This window comes from Engraulis encrasicolus, chromosome 3, assembly GCF_034702125.1.
Source record: "Engraulis encrasicolus isolate BLACKSEA-1 chromosome 3, IST_EnEncr_1.0, whole genome shotgun sequence".
Lineage (NCBI taxonomy): Eukaryota > Metazoa > Chordata > Actinopteri > Clupeiformes > Engraulidae > Engraulis > Engraulis encrasicolus.
The window spans coordinates 4,769,958-4,789,012 of NC_085859.1; the positions used below are offsets into that span (position 1 = coordinate 4,769,958).

At 40.4% G+C, this 19,055-nt stretch overlaps 3 long non-coding RNA genes across 3 annotated transcripts; all 3 read left to right on the plus strand.

The window, feature by feature from the left end:
• Window positions 1-3,193: 3,193 nt before the first annotated feature.
• LOC134445609 (uncharacterized) lies at window positions 3,194-5,262 on the plus strand. The gene is made up of 3 exons (XR_010034311.1): window positions 3,194-3,456; window positions 5,004-5,114; window positions 5,212-5,262. It is a non-coding gene; the product is annotated as an uncharacterized LOC134445609 (long non-coding RNA).
• A 22-nt stretch (window positions 5,263-5,284) lies between these two features.
• Window positions 5,285-6,426, plus strand: LOC134445607 (uncharacterized). Its single transcript, XR_010034309.1, has 3 exons — window positions 5,285-5,887; window positions 5,981-6,055; window positions 6,312-6,426. It is a non-coding gene; the product is annotated as an uncharacterized LOC134445607 (long non-coding RNA).
• A 3,214-nt stretch (window positions 6,427-9,640) lies between these two features.
• On the plus strand, window positions 9,641-12,330 carry LOC134445605 (uncharacterized). Its single transcript, XR_010034307.1, has 7 exons — window positions 9,641-9,890; window positions 10,140-10,259; window positions 10,370-10,455; window positions 10,755-10,846; window positions 11,101-11,218; window positions 11,329-11,411; window positions 11,825-12,330. It is a non-coding gene; the product is annotated as an uncharacterized LOC134445605 (long non-coding RNA).
• Window positions 12,331-19,055: the final 6,725 nt, after the last annotated feature.

Genomic DNA, 19,055 nt, shown 5'->3' on the forward strand with positions numbered 1-19,055 from the left:
AGTCTCCGTTAGCAGTGTGCTAACTAGAGACTAGCACAAATGCAACGTCTAAAATTGTAACACAGGACACATCGGCACACACACGGACTATTAGCCGTCCGTAGTCAATACTTATGATGAAAGCATTTATAACAAATGCAATTTAAACACGCGCCATATGATGTAATGACAGATACTTTTCCGTGTGTATGTTAAATGAAGCAAGCGTAGCTATTTACCTGCTGTTGATGGGCCGCTTCAGTGGCTCCCCTCGTACCTCTCGTAGTGACAGCATTGCCACTTCCAATACGTCTTTTTCAAGGCACAAGATGCTGAACATCCGAGACATGGTGATACACGTCTCACCCTCGATCAAATAGCCCAAATCAGCCTCAAGGCAACACCTGGACTCCCACGACGTGCACATGGGCTGGCAATGGTTACACATGCACCAGTCAATGTTGCCCACTCTGCCCTCACCTCCCGAAACCGATTCGCATAGCCCTAGTTCTAGTCCTGTTTCATGAATATGCCCAGTAGTGGCAATGCTACGCATTTCCTTCACTATTGGCTCGAAAGCATAAGCCATTGGGTGAAAGTCGTGGGATTCGCCAAATCTCTCCACTTCATCCTCCATAGTTTAGCTAAGTTATTTTTAGCAGGCTACCGGTGATCGCCAGCAGAGCACAGAATCCCAGTAACCAAACCAACCAACGCACTGATACCGGAAGAACTTTGCAACACACCCGGTGATGTCATAAACAAGATGGCGGCGAATATTAATAATGGCCTGCATAACTAATGTATCTGAAATGTCTTTTTTTAAATGATCTGCGATTACATTGCTTTAATTTTCCTCTCTAAATAAATTAAAACTATACTTAACTTATATAAAACGCTATAAATGTAATGTTTCATGTCCACTTTAAGACCGTCTTAAGACGTAACAACATTCCCTTGGATTTAGTGGTGAGTGTCGCTGTTGAGACAGAGTTGAGTCGCTCTTACAAAGGACGTTGCTACCATCGTTAGCAAAGACGCTTTCGAGAGTGCCACCCCTGATCCGCAATTGCCCGGGGCGACACCCAAAAGGCAGTGGGACCATTGTGAAACTCTGCCCCCATCGTGACCCCCCCCCCCATATGAAAAAAGTGTTTAAAAGGTGTTATTTCTACAACATTACGAGATTTTTGTAATAATAACATTACTATTAGTGTTTTTGTCAGTTATTATAAGCGATTTTTGACTTTTGCCGGGAGTGGGGCATCCCTCCCTCTCTCTCTCTCCCTCTGTCTGTCTCTCTCTCCCTCTGTCTGTTTCTGTCTCTCTCTCTCTCTCTCTCTCTCTCTCTCTCTCTCTCTCTCTCTCTCTCTCTCTCTCTCATTTCTCTGTGTGATCTCTGCATCTCTGACTTCTTACAAGACCAGCAGACAAACAAGAGGTCCGCGGAGGCTACTTGTGTGCGTGTGTGTGTGTGTGTGTGTGTGTGTGTGTGTGTGTGTGTGTGCGTGTGTGTGTGTGCGTGCGTGTCCGTGAAGGCTACTTGAGGGGCTCCTTGAGAGCCTCATTGTTTTTCACTACTGTGGCATCAGCAGTGTACACACACACACACACACACACACACACACACACACACACACACACACACACACACACACACACACACACACACACCAGAAGTGCTGACCGCAGCATCGTAGTCACACTAGTCTGGCCGCCTGTTGAGAGCCCAATTATACACAGCAACACCTCAACACACACACACACACACACACACACACACACACACACACACACACACACACACACACACACACACACACACACACACACACACACACACAGAGCAACACCTCAACACACACACACACACACACACTCACGCACAGACAGACACACACACGCACACGCACACGCACACGCACACACACACACAAGCAACAGCTCAGCACACAGAGAGAATAGAGAACAGAGTGAGAATAAAAAGTACAGATAAAGAGTAAAGCACTACACTACAAAATGAAGAGCAGGAAACTGTGGCACTCCGTTTTCTTATTTTGTACTAGTTCAAAGGCAAATAGACTCCCTGACGCGTTTCGACCACACGGTCTTTGTCAGGGTGCAGTCACTCAATCACAAGGCACAATACAGTATATTACAGTTGTCAGTTAGTCATTGGTGGTGGGCGTGGCCCATCCACTTAACCAAAATTAGCAGACAGGTATGAAACTTGATCACACAAGGCATGAACAACATTCAAGTTGCACAAAACACCAGTCTTGACTAGAAAAGTACTGTTCAGGTAAGTATCAGAGAAATACTGTCTGATACTTACCTGGGCAGTCATGGGTGAGCGGTTAGGGCGTCAGACTTGCATCCCAGAGGTTGCCGGTTCGACTCCCGACCCGCCAGGTTGGTGGGGGGAGTAATCAACCAGTGCTCTCCCCCATCCTCCTCCATGACTGAGGTACCCTGAGCATGGTACCGTCCCACCGCACTGCTCCCCAGGGGGCGCCACTGAGGGCTGCCCCCTTGCACGGGTGAGGCATAAATGCAATTTCGTTGTGTGCAGTGTTCACTTTTGTGCTGTGGAGTGCTGTGTCACAATGACAATGGGAGTTGGAGTTTCCCAAGGGGCTTTCACTTTCACTTTCGCTTTCATATACAAGCGGATTCCAAAAAAGTTGGGACACTTTGTATTTTGTGAATAAAATCAAAATGCTGGCATTTTCAAAACATCTAATATGTTAATAATGTAGAGCATTATGTACAGACAACATATCAGTTGTTAAAGTCGAGCAGAATTATTGTTTTGAGGTAATTATGTGATCATTTAAAATTTGACCCATGCAACAAATCTCAAAAAAGTTGGGACAGAGCCAAAACATGTTGTAATAGTTGGATAATTCTAAAAGTAACACAACGAAGAATATTCTAAAAGGAACTATATTGACTGCCAACATTAATGCACAACTAAAATACCATCACAGAAAGGCTGTGGCACTCAGCAGCGAAGATTTTGAGGGACTAATTACTTATCTATTACACAGAAAGATTGAATTATCAAAATTGCAGGCATATAAGGCCTATTTCCGTAATATAGAGTTCTGTGTAATCATTGCATGAGTTATGAGATCATGACATACTCGTGGTCAATAAGCAAACTATGACACTCCAACAATGCACTCTAAAAAGAGCTGGGTTATTACTTTGACTAAACCCCTGGGTCAATTGCTTTTCTATAAAAAATGGGTTAAATATAACCCATATTGGGTTATTTTTCTGACCCATTACCTGGGTTATTGGCCAAACCCACATCAGCACCCAGGCCCTGGGTCATTTCAACCCTGTAATCTAAGTTATCTTGTCAACGATATTTGAATTTTGAATTTTACCGGTCGCCATTGCCAAAACGGCTACCGGGCTACCAACGTCCAGAAGAGAGGACATCGGATGGCTTCTGAAAGCATTGTTTCGGTAAGTGTGCGCCTTTTATGTAGCCTATATAAACTTGCCATATTATTGCTTTTCGCGATGTAAATGTGCGTCAGCCGTGAGTTCCTGTTTGTGGAAAGCAAGGCACATTTCATAGAAAGCTACACATGTCGAGTAATAGGAGGAAACGGTATTAACTAGTCTTTTAAGGGGAGCAAATGAATAAGCACTTAGTCATAACTGCAGCGGTTTGCTGTCCTGTGGTGGATTTGGGAATATAGATGCTTGCTTTAATGAATTGTACAAATGTAGGCTACATTTCATTGGAAAGTTACATGTTCCTCCAGCCTTCGTCCAGGTTCTGTCAACGGTGGTTAGTTAGCTACGGTAAGTCATAATGTTAGCCCTTCTGGGATTCATTTGGTTGCTATTTCGCTTAATATAGCTCATAACGGATGGTTGGCTGTCAGATTGGGCGGATACTTTTTAGGTAGATTGGGCTAAGTGTGTCCACTACACCAGCGATACCTAATGCAGGACGCTAAACTGACACAAATCTGACAAATTATATCTAATATAGCCGCTACCAGAGATTTTTTTTAGGAAGGGCCGCTACTTCACCTGCTCAACCCAACCTAGAACGACAGCATTTTCGTTTGGGGGGCAAGCTGGCATCTGAAGACTGTCAGTGTCTTCGGTTACCACAAGTGTCATGATAGTTCTACATCAGGGAAGTCGATGAACTTTCTTCTTTTTTTGTATCACCTAGAACTAGTTTTGTGGGTGCAACTAAGTGCTTGTGTGACTTCGCCTGCGATATTCTGAGCTCACTGCGAGTCCGAACTCTGATAAAGACAGAGGAAGAGCTCGCGCATAATATTACCGGCATGTTAGGTGTGGTAAGTCGCATCATGTGCTTGGTCAGCTTGCTTGCGCAAGAAAATGTTGTCGCGACAATGGTTTATTGTTTGTGTCAACTGACGTTTCTTATCTCGGCTCGTATGTGCTATGTGCTTTGCTTGTTTGGTTAGCGTCGTAGCTTGTGTACTACATAACTGATTACCGTATGCGGATGAAGCTGGCTGCGTGGAAAACTGTGTACATTCACCTGTCGTTGTGTTCCAAAATCATAAGGCTTTAATGTGGAGGGTTATAGTTAGCCAATTTCTCTCTTTCACGAGCAGGGATTTGTTGCTTTGTTGACGCTACAGGGAAGTCCTGGTTTAAAGAAAGTTGTGGCTAGAGCTCTAATAGGCAATAAGGCAACAGCTACTTCAACAAGCTATGCATGATAGCTGATATCAGCCGCAAATCGTGCGTGTGTAGTTGTCCCAGAGACCGTTTAGTTCTAGTGTGACTGTGATATTGTACTCTGTAGTATGTGCAGTATTTCCGAAGACTGGTTGGTTTATATTTTTGTTAATGTAAATGAAATAGGCTATGTAAAGTTGTTGTGTGCACTACAGTAGTGAGACAAAAGCCTTTCATATATTTAGGTTGCCTGTATGTTTTGAAGGTGTGTCTGCAAAGCTCTGTAACGTTTTGTCTGTTTTTTTGTTTTTTTTTAAATCTCTTATGCTCTGGATAAGATGGACGTCTTTCCTCTGACCTGTTACCAAGACAGCTGGATGTGTAAGAAGTTGGAACTAAGTCACTGAAGAAGTAAACCGTTGAAAACCGATTTGGATTGTCTGAGAGATGTAAGTGACTGAGTTCAGGACAAATGTGTATGTTAACTGTATTGTAGGCCTATTACTTTAACAACAAAATCACAATAACTGCTTTTTTTGGCTGTAGGACACAAGTAAAAGGAGAAGAATGCTGCTCAGCTGGGTTGGCGAAGCTCTTGGAAGCTGGCTGCGTGGAAAACTGTGTACATTCACCTGTCGTTGTGTTCCAAAATCATAAGGCTTTAATGTGGAGGGTTATAGTTAGCCAATTTCTCTCTTTCACGAGCAGGGATTTGTTGCTTTGTTGACGCTACAGGGAAGTCCTGGTTTAAAGAAAGTTGTGGCTAGAGCTCTAATAGGCAATAAGGCAACAGCTACTTCAACAAGCTATGCATGATAGCTGATATCAGCCGCAAATCGTGCGTGTGTAGTTGTCCCAGAGACCGTTTAGTTCTAGTGTGACTGTGTGATATTGTACTCTGTAGTATGTGCAGTATTTCCGAAGACTGGTTGGTTTATATTTTTGTTAATGTAAATGAAATAGGCTATGTAAAGTTGTTGTGTGCACTACAGTAGTGAGACAAAAGCCTTTCATATATTTAGGTTGCCTGTATGTTTTGAAGGTGTGTCTGCAAAGCTCTGTAACGTTTTGTCTTTTTTTTTTTTTTTAAATCTCTTATGCTCTGGATAAGATGGACGTCTTTCCTCTGACCTGTTACCAAGACAGCTGGATGTGTAAGAAGTTGGAACTAAGTCACTGAAGAAGTAAACCGTTGAAAACCGATTTGGATTGTCTGAGAGATGTAAGTGACTGAGTTCAGGACAAATGTGTATGTCAACTGTATTGTAGGCCTATTACACAACAAAATCACAATAACTGCTTTTTTTGGCTGTAGGACACAAGTAAAAGGAGAAGAATGCTGCTCAGCTGGGTTGGCGAAGCTCTTGGATATCATCAGCACATGTATGAAGTAAGTTTTTTAAATGAATGCACAACAGCAGGCGTTAATGCGCGTGCACACACACACACACACACACACGCACACACACACACATGAGAGCTGGCCTGATATTGTTCTTTGATTCTGTGAATGTGTAATGCCTACAGTACTGTCTGGTGTCACTTCAGACAATTTTGCAACGGTTTACTGTATGTTCTGTCTATTTGTCTGCCAAACTCTCAAACTTGTTGTCTTTCTTTTTGTCTTCCTCTTTGGGCACCGGTAGGCACAGAGTCATTCCGGTAGGCACAGAGTTGTTCCTCGATGGACGTGATGACCTGGCACCAAAACCGCTTAATGTGTATGAGGCTGTGTCTGCATCGAGGGAAGAACCCAGCACTGAAATGTGAGTGTATGATCCAATAATTGTAAACATGGGTGCCAGTTGTACTATATATTTCGGTAACACTTTATAATAAGTACCCCTTTTTAGGCATTACTTAAGGGTTAGTTAAGCCTTATTTTACCATTAGTTAACCCTTAGTGAATCATGAGTTAATCATTATGTAAGCATTATTTCTCATTTCCTAACTATTATCTACTACCGTTAGTAAATGGTTAGTGTGTGCTGATGTAACGGTTCGCTAAGCAAAGTTAAACCTTAGTTAAGCCTTATTTTTAACATTAATTAACCCTTAGTGAATCATGAGTAAGTCGTTATGTATGTGTTATTTCATCATAAGCAATGCTTATCAAGTCATTTGTTAACGTTTTGGAAAGCATGGAAAGGTTTTCACTTTAAAAGTTCCCCAGATATGCGCAAGTAGTGAGTTGTAACTTCTTGTTAATGCATGAGCAATGCCTAACAAATCATTTGTTAACGTTTTGTAAAGCATGGAAAGGTTTTCACTTTAGATCAGTTCCCCAGATATACTTAAGTAATGAGTTGTTACTCCTTGATAATGCATAAGCAATGCTTAACAAGTCATTTGTTAACGTTTTGGAAAGCATGGAAAGCTTTTCACTTTAAAAGTTCCCCAGATATGCGCAAGTAGTGAGTTGTTACTTCTTGTTAATGCATAAGCAATGCCTAACAAATCATTTGTTAACGTTTTGTAAAGCATGGAAAGGTTTTCACTTTAGATCAGTTCCCCAGATATACTTAAGTAATGAGTTGTAACTCCTTGATAATGCATAAGCAATGCTTAACAAGTCATTTGTTAACGTTTTGGAAAGCATGGAAAGGTTTTCACTTCAAAAGTTCCCCAGATATGCGCAAGTAGTGAGTTGTAACTTCTTGATAATGCATAAGAAATGCCTAACAAATCATTTGTTAACGTTTTGTAAAGCATGGAAAGGTTTTCACTTTAGATCAGTTCCCCAGATATACTTAAGTAATGAGTTGTAACTCCTTGATAATGCGTAAGCAATGCTTAACAAGTCATTTGTTAACGTTTTGGAAAGCATGGAAAGGTTTTCACTTTAGATCAGTTCCCCAGATATACTTAAGTAATGAGTTGTAACTCCTTGATAATGCGTAAGCAATGCTTAACAAGTCATTTGTTAACGTTTTGGAAAGCATGGAAAGGTTTTCAATTTAAAAGTTCCCCAGATATACACAAGTAGTGAGTTGTAACTTCTTGTTAATGCATAAGCAATGCCTAACAAATCATTTGTTAACGTTTTGTAAACCATGGAAAGGTTTTCACTTTAGATCAGTTCCCCAGATATACTTAAGTAATGAGTTGAAACTCCTTGATAATGCATAAGCAATGCTTATCGAGTCATTTGTTAATGTTTTGGAAAGCATGGAAAGGTTTTCACTTCAGAGAAGTTCCCCAGATATAGGCCTACTTAAGTAGGCCTAATGGGTTTTAAATCCATGCTTATGAAGTCATTTGTTAATGTTTTGGATAGCATGGAAAGATTCTCACTGAAAAAGTTCCCCAGATATGCGTTAGTAATGCGTTGAAACTTCTCGATAATGCATAAGCAATGCTTATCAAGTCATTTGTTAACGTTTTGGAAAGCATGGAAATGTGTTCACTTTATATCAGTTCCCCAGATATACTTAAGTAATGAGTTGTAACTCCTTGATAATGCATAAGCAACGTTTAGCAAGTCATTTGTTAATGTTTTGGAAAGCATGGAAAGATTTTCACTTAAAAAGTTATGAGTTATGGTTATACATCCTTGATAGTGCATAAGCAATGCTTATCAAGTCATTTGTTAATGTTTTGGAAAGTATGGAAAGGTTTTCACTTAAAAAGTTCCCCAGATATGCGTTACTAATGCGTTGAAACTTCTTGGTAATGCATAAGCAATGCTTATCAAGTCATTCGTTAATGTGTTGTAAAGCCATAACAGGTTTTCACTTTAGATCAGTTCCCCAGATATACTTAAGTAATGGTTCGTAATTCCCTGATAATGCATAAGCAACGCTTAACAAGTCATTTGTTAATGTCCAGAAGCATCCATGAGGGGCAGTCACATGAGCCTCAACTTAGGCCTAGGCCTACTTTTTGCCATGCTACCAGTCATCACACACTAACCATTACAAAGGGGTTAAATAAGACTTCACTGATGCTAAAGCAAGAGTTTACAAACCGTTACCATACATGCCTAATAGTACTTGTTAATGGTTAGGTGGTAGGAGACAACAAAGAGATAATGTTTTTTTCATAAATAAAGGTGGGTTATCAGACATTTTAATGATGGTTTACTAATGCTTATCAGAAAGTTAAATCACCATAGACGAATGATTAATTAACAGTACTTAATAATTTCACAGAACTACATAATGACTGACTCGTGATTCACTAAGGGTTAACTAATGCTTAATTTTGTTTAGCGAGTAGTTACATCAGCACACACTAACCATTTACTAACGGTATTAGTTAATGGTTAAGAAATGAGAAATAACACATACATAACGACTTACTCGTGATTCACTAAGGGTTAATTAATGTTAAAAATAAGGCTTAACTAAGGTTTAACTTTGCTTAGTGAACCGTTACATCAGCACACACTAACCATTTACTAATGGTAGTAGATAATAGTTAAGAAATGAGGAATAACACATACATAACGACTAACTCGCTATTTACTAAGGGTTAACTATTGTTAAAATAAGGCTTATTTAAGGCTTAACTTTGCTTAGCGAACCATTATATCAGCACACACTAACCATTTACTAACGGTAGTAGATAATAGTTAGGAAATGAGAAATAATGCTTACATAATGATTAACTCGTGATTCACTAAGGGTTAACTAATGGTAAAATAAGGCTTAACTAACCCTTAAGTAATGCCTAAAAAGGGGTACTTATTATAAAGTGTTACCTATTTCACAGTAAAATCCCAATTACTATTACTCATAGTTATTCATTCTTTTTCTGCTGTAGGACACAAATGAAAGAAGAGTACTTCTGCTCTGCTGGGTCTGCGACACTACTTATCCGAGGAGTCCTCAAACATCAGGATGTTGGAAGTAAGATCTTAATATGTCATGCATAACAGCCCATGCGTGCGCGCGCGCACGCACACGCACACACACACACATATGCTCATACACACACGTACAAAACATGCGCATGCACACCCCACTCTACACCACACACAACCTTAAAGGAAAATCCCTACTAGTTTCAACATCCAATTATATTGTTCTCACTACCACTGGCTTGTCAGGACCCAACAACGCAGTTCAGGATAAATGTGTATGTCAACTGTATTGTAGGCCTATTACTTTAACAACAAAATCACAATAACTGCTTTTTTTTGGCTGTAGGACACAAGTAAAAGGAGAAGAATGCTGCTCAGCTGGGTTGGCGAAGCTCTTGGATATCATCAGCACATGTATGAAGTAAGTTTTTTAAATGAATGCACAACAGCAGGCGTTAATGCGCGTGCACACACACACACACACATACACACACACAATGAGAGCTGGCCTGATATTGTTCTTTGATTCTGTGAATGTGTAATGCCTACAGTACTGTCTGGTGTCACTTCAGACAATTTTGCAACGGTTTACTGTATGTTCTGTCTATTTGTCTGCCAAACTCTCAAACTTGTTGTCTTTCTTTTTGTCTTCCTCTTTGGGCACCGGTAGGCACAGAGTCATTCCGGTAGGCACAGAGTTGTTCCTCGATGGACGTGATGACCTGGCACCAAAACCGCTTAATGTGTATGAGGCTGTGTCTGCATCGAGGGAAGAACCCAGCACTGAAATGTGAGTGTATGATCCAATAATTGTAAACATGGGTGCCAGTTGTACTATATATTTCACAGTAAAATCCCAATTACTATTACTCATAGTTATTCATTCTTTTTCTGCTGTAGGACACAAATGAAAGAAGAGTACTTCTGCTCTGCTGGGTCTGCGACACTACTTATCCGAGGAGTCCTCAAACATCAGGATGTAGGAAGTAAGATTTATTTATGTCATGCATAACAGCCCATGCATGCACGCGCGCGTGCACACACGCACACACACATATGCTCATACACACACGTACAAAACATGCGCATGCACACCCCACTCTACACCACACACAACCTTAAAGGAAAATCCCTACTAGTTTCAACATCCAATTATATTGTTCTCACTACCACTGGCTTGTCAGGACCCAACAACGCAGTTCAGGATAAATGTGTATGTCAACTGTATTGTAGGCCTATTACTTTAACAACAAAATCACAATAACTGCTTACTTTTTGGCTGTAGGACACAAGTAAAAGGAGAAGAATGCTGCTCAGCTGGGTCGGCGGTCACACTACTTATTCAAGAAGCTCTTGGATATCATCGGCATGTATAAAGTAAGTTTTTTTTATATCAATGCACAACGTTAATGCACACACACACACACACACACACACACACACACACACACACAATGAGAGCTGGCCTGATATTGTTCTTTGATTCTGTGAATGTGTATGGAATGCCTACAGTACTGTCTGGTGTCACTTCAGACAATTTTGCAACGGTTTACTGTATGTTCTGTCTATTTGTCTGCCAAACTCTCAAACTTGTTGTCTTTCTTTTTGTCTTCCTCTTTGTGCACTGGTAGGCACAGTCATTCCGGTATGCACGGAGTCGTTCCTCGATGGACGTGATGACCTGGCACCAAAACCGCTTAATTTGTATGAAGCTGTGTCTGCATCGAGGGAAGAACCCAGCACTGAAATGTGAGTGTATGATCCAATAATTGTAAACATGGGTGCCAGTTGTACTATATATTTCACAGTAAAATCCCAATTACTATTACTCATAGTTATTCATTCTTTTTCTGCTGTAGGACACAAATGAAAGAGGACGTCTTCTCTGCTGGGTGTGCGACACTACTTATTCTAGGAATCCTCAAACATCAGGATGTAGGAAGTAAGATCTTTTTTATGTCATGCATAACAGCCCATGCGTGCACGCACACACACACACACACACACATACAAAACATGCACGTGCACACTCCACTCTACACCAAACACAGATAAACACACACAACCTTAAAGGAAAATCCCTACTAGTTTCAACATCTAATTATATTGTTCTCACTACCACTGGCTTGTCAGGACCCAACAGCCTCTTTTTTCCAGCCCTGTCCGTCATCTCATTCTAATGAGTGCATGATCTGTTTACATATAAAACAGACATAGCGTGTAGCACCCAAAATGCACATGCAGTCAAGTCAAAAATAACATGTATATAATTTCCCTAAACCATATTTATGATAACTGAGATGGAAGAGCCATGTCTTAATCATTAACACTTTTCTTTTGTTTTGCTTTTTCAAGACTTATGGTGAGATGCCAAGAGCCGCCATGAGGGATATGCAACCTGCAGCTTCACCATGCTTTTGGGAGATCATGTACTACGTGAACCTTGAGTATCTACAAGCCAGCTACTTTAAGTTCTTGAAAGGGTAGTGATGTCATTCAAGCCAGATCACGAGACAAGGTCCTGTACAAACTGTCAATCTAAATGTTGCGACATCCCTGTCAGTTCTTTTGGACTGAATACATGCTGTGTTTGAAATATATTATTCGGATAACTCCCCATCAGAGAATACCTTGTCTGTTAATGACGGATGGACATGCCATTGACATGCCGTGCACACTTTGATGTTTTTTATTTTAATGTTTTCTATGTTTTCCAATGTTCTTTTTTTATTTATGTTCTGTTATATGCTGGTTATGTAAGTACTGTATGGAATGTAGTGACTGTAGAGACCAAGACAAATTTCAACCTGGGGACAAAAAGTTCACACCACTCTGTTAGCGCAGTTATGGATACACTGTAAATTTTGTAATTACCGTATTTTCCGGACTACAAGTCGCACTTTTTTTCATGGTTTGGCTGGACATGCGACATATACTCTGGTGCGACATATATATGTTTTTTTTTCTCCACGGGAGAGCACTATGTGCGCAACTAGGCCTATGTTGTGTTGCTTAATACCACTGATAGAAAAAATGTTAGCCTACAACTTAGGCTACCACAACAAAAAATAGCATTTACAATGACGACTGAATAGAAATATAGCCTACCACCCAAAAGAAGTTAATATAGCCTACTGCTGAGTTCAAGCTGAAAGTAATTAAATATGCAGCCGAAAATGGCAATAGGGCAGCTGAACGAAAGTTTGGATGCAATGGAAAACTGTTTGGGGACTGGAGAAAAGCGGAGGAAAATGTGCTGATGAATACAGGACAAATGTGTTCTCGAACAACGCGCGCGCTGCGAGTCAACGGTCTTGTTACGGGCTCCATGACATTGCCAAAGAAATGAATAGGACTTTTGCGGAAGTCAGGGAGCTCGTGGATGTATCGCGTTATGCAATGCAATCCCCTCTCGTGGATTTATTTGCGCTATGCAACGCAATCGCCTCTCTATCTGAGAACGAGCGTCTGTGTTATTAAAGACAGTCAGCCGACTTCCAGGTGAAAATCGGTCATTTCCGCGAGTTTCTGACAAACGAGCACAACGTGACACTACCATAGGCTACACAACATGGATGAAATCCCCCTCACCTTTGATACCGTCATGGGCTGAAGTCTCAGAAAAGGGGGTAAAGAAAGGCGTGCTCTGGAGACGGAACAAGTTGCCTCGAACCCTCCCACGGTCCAAACGCAAAACAAAGCCGAAAATTGAATGTTGTTCTGACTACAGGGCAACATGGCGCGTTATCACTGTTTCTTCCTCTTTTTCTTTTTGTGGTTTTATGGCGGTTGGCAAACCATCTTAGTTGGTGCATTACCACCACCTCTGAATGCGTTGCCACTGCTTCAGATGCTGGTTTAAAACAATGCCGTCTTTGAGCAGCAGCTTACCATGCGCCAGTTATCACAACATAGATTCCATGGATAGAATAACGATTCAAAAATGTGCGACGATTAGTCCGGTGCGACGTATATATGTTTTTTTCATCTTCAAAATGCATTTTTGGGCCGTTGCGACTTAAACTCCGGAGCGACATATAGTCCAAAAAATACGGTAACCAAAAGTACGGTGAGAAGCCTGTTTGTGCAGATGGACCTGCTGGCGGGCCTGTTTACTCATAGCTAAAAAGCAACATATTATCTGTGCAAAAGCACATGGGCTCTTCGAAAAGGGGTTAAACATTTTAATGTGCTGTTTTACAGTGTGCTATACAAAAGGTAAGGTGAAACTAATTTTTTGAAATTCTATAATTGTACAGTGTCACTGAAATCAAATGGTGCATTGGTAAAACTGAACCATTTCCTTTAATCCCGTTTAGCAGAGCCTATGTTTGAACTATACTGTCACCAATATTGTAATGACTGAGTTTTAACCTGTTACTTAAGGCTCTTGGTAATGTCATAGCAATGTTGCTATGATGTAGTTGAGTCTTTTCAGTCATGAGTGATCAGTCTTGCTGATAACCCGTCTTTGCAAAGAGGCTACAAAGATGCATGTAAATTCAATTAAGGTTTTATTGCTCCAATGCTATCATGTGTTAATGCTACACTGCTGTGATTTGCATCTTTATAGTATACTTTTATGAAATGTATTGTTAATTATCTTCATTGTTCAGCAATAAAAAAAAAGATCTGAAATATTATGCATTCTTGTATTTTGTTTTTTTTTAAATTGATCTTAATTAATGCATTGGTCAACAATTCTGGTATATTTCACCCTAATGTAATAATGTTAAGTCATAATTGTTTTTTGTAAATCCTCTTGCAATTTAAATACCCAATATTGGGTTAAAGTATGAACCCAATAAAGAAGTCAATATGACCCAATAATGTGGTAGCAGGTCTGACCCATTTAATGGGTTCTTATAGCACACAAATTGGGTCAGAATGACCCATTTAGTTGGTTTAGGGGAATGACCCAATGTGAGGGTTAAAATATTTTAACCCAGCCAAAGGGTAGGCCCAATACTGAACCAGGGCCTGGGTCAGATAATAACCCAATTTGGGTTGTTTTTGACCCAGGCTTTTTAAGAGTGTGACAGCTCTCGAAAAAATGACCGTAAACACAACACTTGATTAATGCACATGATGCACACATTAAACAGTGTTGCATGCGGAAAAGCTCATTCTATGAACCTAGGAGACATGTGGAACTGTCCTCTGATTACAGGATGGAAAATATTTAATCCTTTTTGAAAATTATGGAGTCATGCACCCTCCAGGTTATATAGAAAATTAATACTTCAGCTTGATTTAGTGGTCAGTCTGAAAGACAGAATATACGATGGTAAGGGGGTGCAGAGGTGACTTGGTTAGGGTCTTCTTACTCATGTAGAGCATTAAAATGAATGTTGAATGATACATACAGACTTTAAACAGCAAACATAGCTACCAAGGCATTATATTTTGGAGCACCGCCTTTAGATATTGTCCCCTAATGGTGGCAAATTTAAATCTCTACTATGTTCCAATAGTGTGGTTCCATCATAAGAGTAAACAGGTCACAAAATTGTTTTCTTGCAGTCAGGATATGCCCATATTAAGCATTACAAAAAGGTAAACAAGTTGAAGAACACACCTATCAGTTGAGCTGCTGAAATCATGTCTCGCACATCAAAATATCTAATTTTTGAATAAAATTATGCCATCAGTCAAAGTATTTAACTGTTCAGTCTCATCCCTTGTGTTGTGTTTAGTCTTATCTAATATAAAATGCATTTTATTGGCCCTGTCCCAACTTTTTTGGGATTTGTTGCAAGGGTGAAATTTTAAATGATCACATAATTACCTCAAAACAATAATTCTGCTTCACTTTAACAACTGATTTGTTGTCTGTACATACTGTTCTACCTTGTTAACATATTGAATGTTTTGAAAATGCCAGTGTTTTGATTTTATTCACAAAATACAAAGTGTCCCAACTTTTTTGGAATCCGCTTTGTACACGAATCACTACACTACCAGGGCCGCCACTAGAGATAAGCAGAGAAGGCAGAGTGCAACAACTTAGGGCAACAGCCAGTTTATTAGCCTGATTATCATCGACTTTCAAATCTCTTTTCGAGACTTGGTCTGACCTAGAGCATAACAATTAACGTTTTATAACGCTATGGTTGACCCACCTCACTCTCTCGGTTTGCAACCGGTCGAGGTGTGAACAGACTGTGCCAAAGTTTAAAACATACATTTTCTTAGTCCCAACAGAACGTCTCTTCTTAAACCATGTCACTGCCTTGAATAGTCCTCTACCCAGGGCCGTTGGAGCTGCACAAAGTTGATTGCTTCCTGGCAAAGTGGGTGGAGTTCCCCAGTTCTCCGGAGCTCAGAAGGCACTTGGATTGCTCTTGACCTGACTAACCGCAGAAATACACCAGCGGCGATGCGATTCAAGCGACAGAGTGCAGCAGCAAGCGATACGAGTGATTGAGGAGAGAGTATGTCCGTACAGGCAGAAGGCAAAGCATTCAAGCATTCCCATTGGCTGTGGTCACTGACCTCTATACAGTCATTGGCTGTCGCGGCTTGTCGCCGAACCGCGTCATAGAAAGTTGAAAAGATTTCATCTTCAAATTGTCGCGCTCGTCGCGCAAATCGCTCTAGTCTCCAGAATCGCTTTTGTCGCGCGACTCAATACAATGTAAATTACTTCCGTCGCTCGCCTCGCTCAGATCGCCGCTGGTGCGGTAATAGTAACACTGTTGTTGCGCCACTAGGAGGACATGGCCTGGCTACCAACCAGTGTTTGTGTGTGTGTGTGTGTGTGTTTGTATGTCTTTGTGTGCATGCGTGCATGCGTGCATGCGTGCAAGCCTGTGTGTACTTATGAGGATAGCAGTAGAGTGTGAGTGTCCTATGGGAGATTTAATGTGGTCACACACACACACATACACACACACACACACACTCAAGGGTCTGAGGAAAAGAGTCACACACAAGACCGCTGTTTAAAACCTCACACACAAGAGTGAAGAGTGGTTAAAGTGTCACACACACGTGGAATTACGACGGTACAGCCCATTACTGAGTTGATGGCAATCTTGTAATGAGGCTGCAGCATAAATCACCCCCAAAACACTATTACACAACATGAATCACAATGTACCGTCTGAAGCTATCACACACACGGCATAAATTATAATCATACAAACCCACACACACACACACACACGGCATAAATTATAATCATAAAGGATGATCAAGTAGAATGAACAGACACATAATGACATAGCATCCATTGAATCCATGATATGAAATTTGTGTGTGTGTGTGTGTGTGTGTGTGTGTGTGTGTGTGTGTGTGTGTGTGTGTGTGTGTGTGTGTGTGTGTGTGTGTGTGTGTGTTTGTGTGTGTGTGTGTGTGTGTGTTTGTGTGTGTGTGTGTGTGTGTGTGTGTGTGTGTGTGTATTCTCTAAACAGCGGGCTGAAAGATTGACCAAACTTCTGCTCTTCATAATTGGGAGTCTCTTCATTTGTAGGCTCAGGTGCAACATATCCATAGGACACTCAGTGAGCCGATTCTTTCAGGTTTGTATGAAACTCCTATATAATTTGGTTTGTGATATGATAAACATCTTTCTGTCAATCCTAATAAAGAAAAATGTGTGTATGTGTGTGCATGTTTCTGTGCGTGTGTGTATGCGTGTGTGCGTGCATGCGTATGTGCGTGTATGTGTGTTAGTGTGCTACACAGGAAGCCACAGGGCTGTGTGTGTTCATAAAGGCTATATCTGTGTATCAGTGTTCATCTCTAAGGCTAATGCAGCCGCTGCCACCGCTGTCTCTAACTGTGGTGCGCTTCATTAGCCTGGCGACGCCATCCATGTACTCCACCTAAAGACATTTGGGTAACGCTTTATTTTACGGTACAGTATTTACTATGTACTTTCTGGGTAACAACTGGGTAACAGAGGGAAATTACATGGTACCTAGAATGTAAAAAGAGGGTAATTACGATGTAAATACTGTGTAATTACAGGGGGAAAAAACTCAAAAGTTACCAAGAAACTACACTGTGTATTTTCTGGGTAACAAATGGGTAACAGAGAGAAATTATCCAATTGTTATCCAGAAAATACACAGTGTAGTTTCTTGGTAAGTTTTGAGTTTTCCCCTGTAATTACATAGTATTTACATCGTAATTACCCCCCTTTTTTTCCATTCTAGGTACCATGTAACTTCTCTCAATGGTACAGTATTTACTATGTACTTTCTGGGTGACAACTGGGTAACAGAGAGAAGTTACATGGTACCTAGAATGTAAAAAGGGGGTAATTACGATGTAAATACTATGTAATTAGAGGGAAAAACCTCAAAACTTACCATGAAACTTACACTGTGTATTTTCTGGGTAACAATTGGGTCACAGAGAGGAATTATATGGTATCTAAAATTTAAAAGGGGGGTTACTAGTAGATGCTATGTAATTGAGAAGAAAATACCTCGTGAATTACTACGAAAGTATACGCTGTAATTTCTGCCTGTTTGTTTTACAGCAATACCACATTTAATTACTAGGTTAATGTGATGCTCTGGATGGTAATTACACAACTCCAAAGTCAGAACTTACAAGGAACAGTATTTCATTGTAGTTACTGTGTTTATCACCATACATAGACCTACCCATTTATTGCATGGGTAAATGTGGTAGGCCTACTTACCTGACAAAACAATTGCTGGTGTCACACATTGCCATTGGGCTTTATCTTCATTCTTGTAGCCGTTGAGTCAAAAGTGTTTGGTAAGTACATGGTAGGTTTCTGTACTGTTACCAAGTAACATATATTTATTTACCAGGTAAAGAAGGGGAAACTGTACCGTAAAGTAAAGCGAATGTTCTTACCAAAGTATTACCAATTTCTTACCAAGCAATTAAACTTGTTTCATAAATCATGTAAGTACATGGTAAGTTTCTGCACTGTTACCGAGTTACAGATATTCAGTTACTAGGTAAAGAAGGGGAAACTGTACTGTAAAGTAAAGCGAACACTCTTACCAAAGTATTACCAATTTCTTACCAAGAAAATAAAATTGTTATGTAAGTACATGGTAAGTATCTGCACTGTTACCAAGTAACAGATATTCAGTTACCAGGTAAAGAAGGGGAAACTGTACTGTAAAGTAAAGCGAACGCTCTTACCAAAGTATTACCAATTTCTTACCAAGCAATTAAACTTATTTCATGTATCATGTAAGTACATGGTAAGTTTCTGCACTGTTACCGAGTTACAGATATTCAGTTAGGCTACCAGGTAAAGAAGGGGAAACTGTAGGCCTACTGTAAAATAAAGCGAACGCTCTTACCAAAGTATTACCAATTTCTTACCAAGCAATTAAACTTCATATCATGTAAGTACATCTACACTGTTACCAAATTACCAATTTTCAGTTACCAGGTAAAGAAGGGAAAACTGTTCTCATAGGACTCGGTGTTAATTGCTAGCATGGAGATAAAATTTGCACTGCTGTAGTCAGAGAACGGCAGGAAGTACAGGAGAAAGGTAAAACCCAATAACTTAACTCAAGGGGAAGTGTAATACGAGCTCATTTCCAAACATGGGACAGTATCACTTTAACATCCGAGTTGGCAG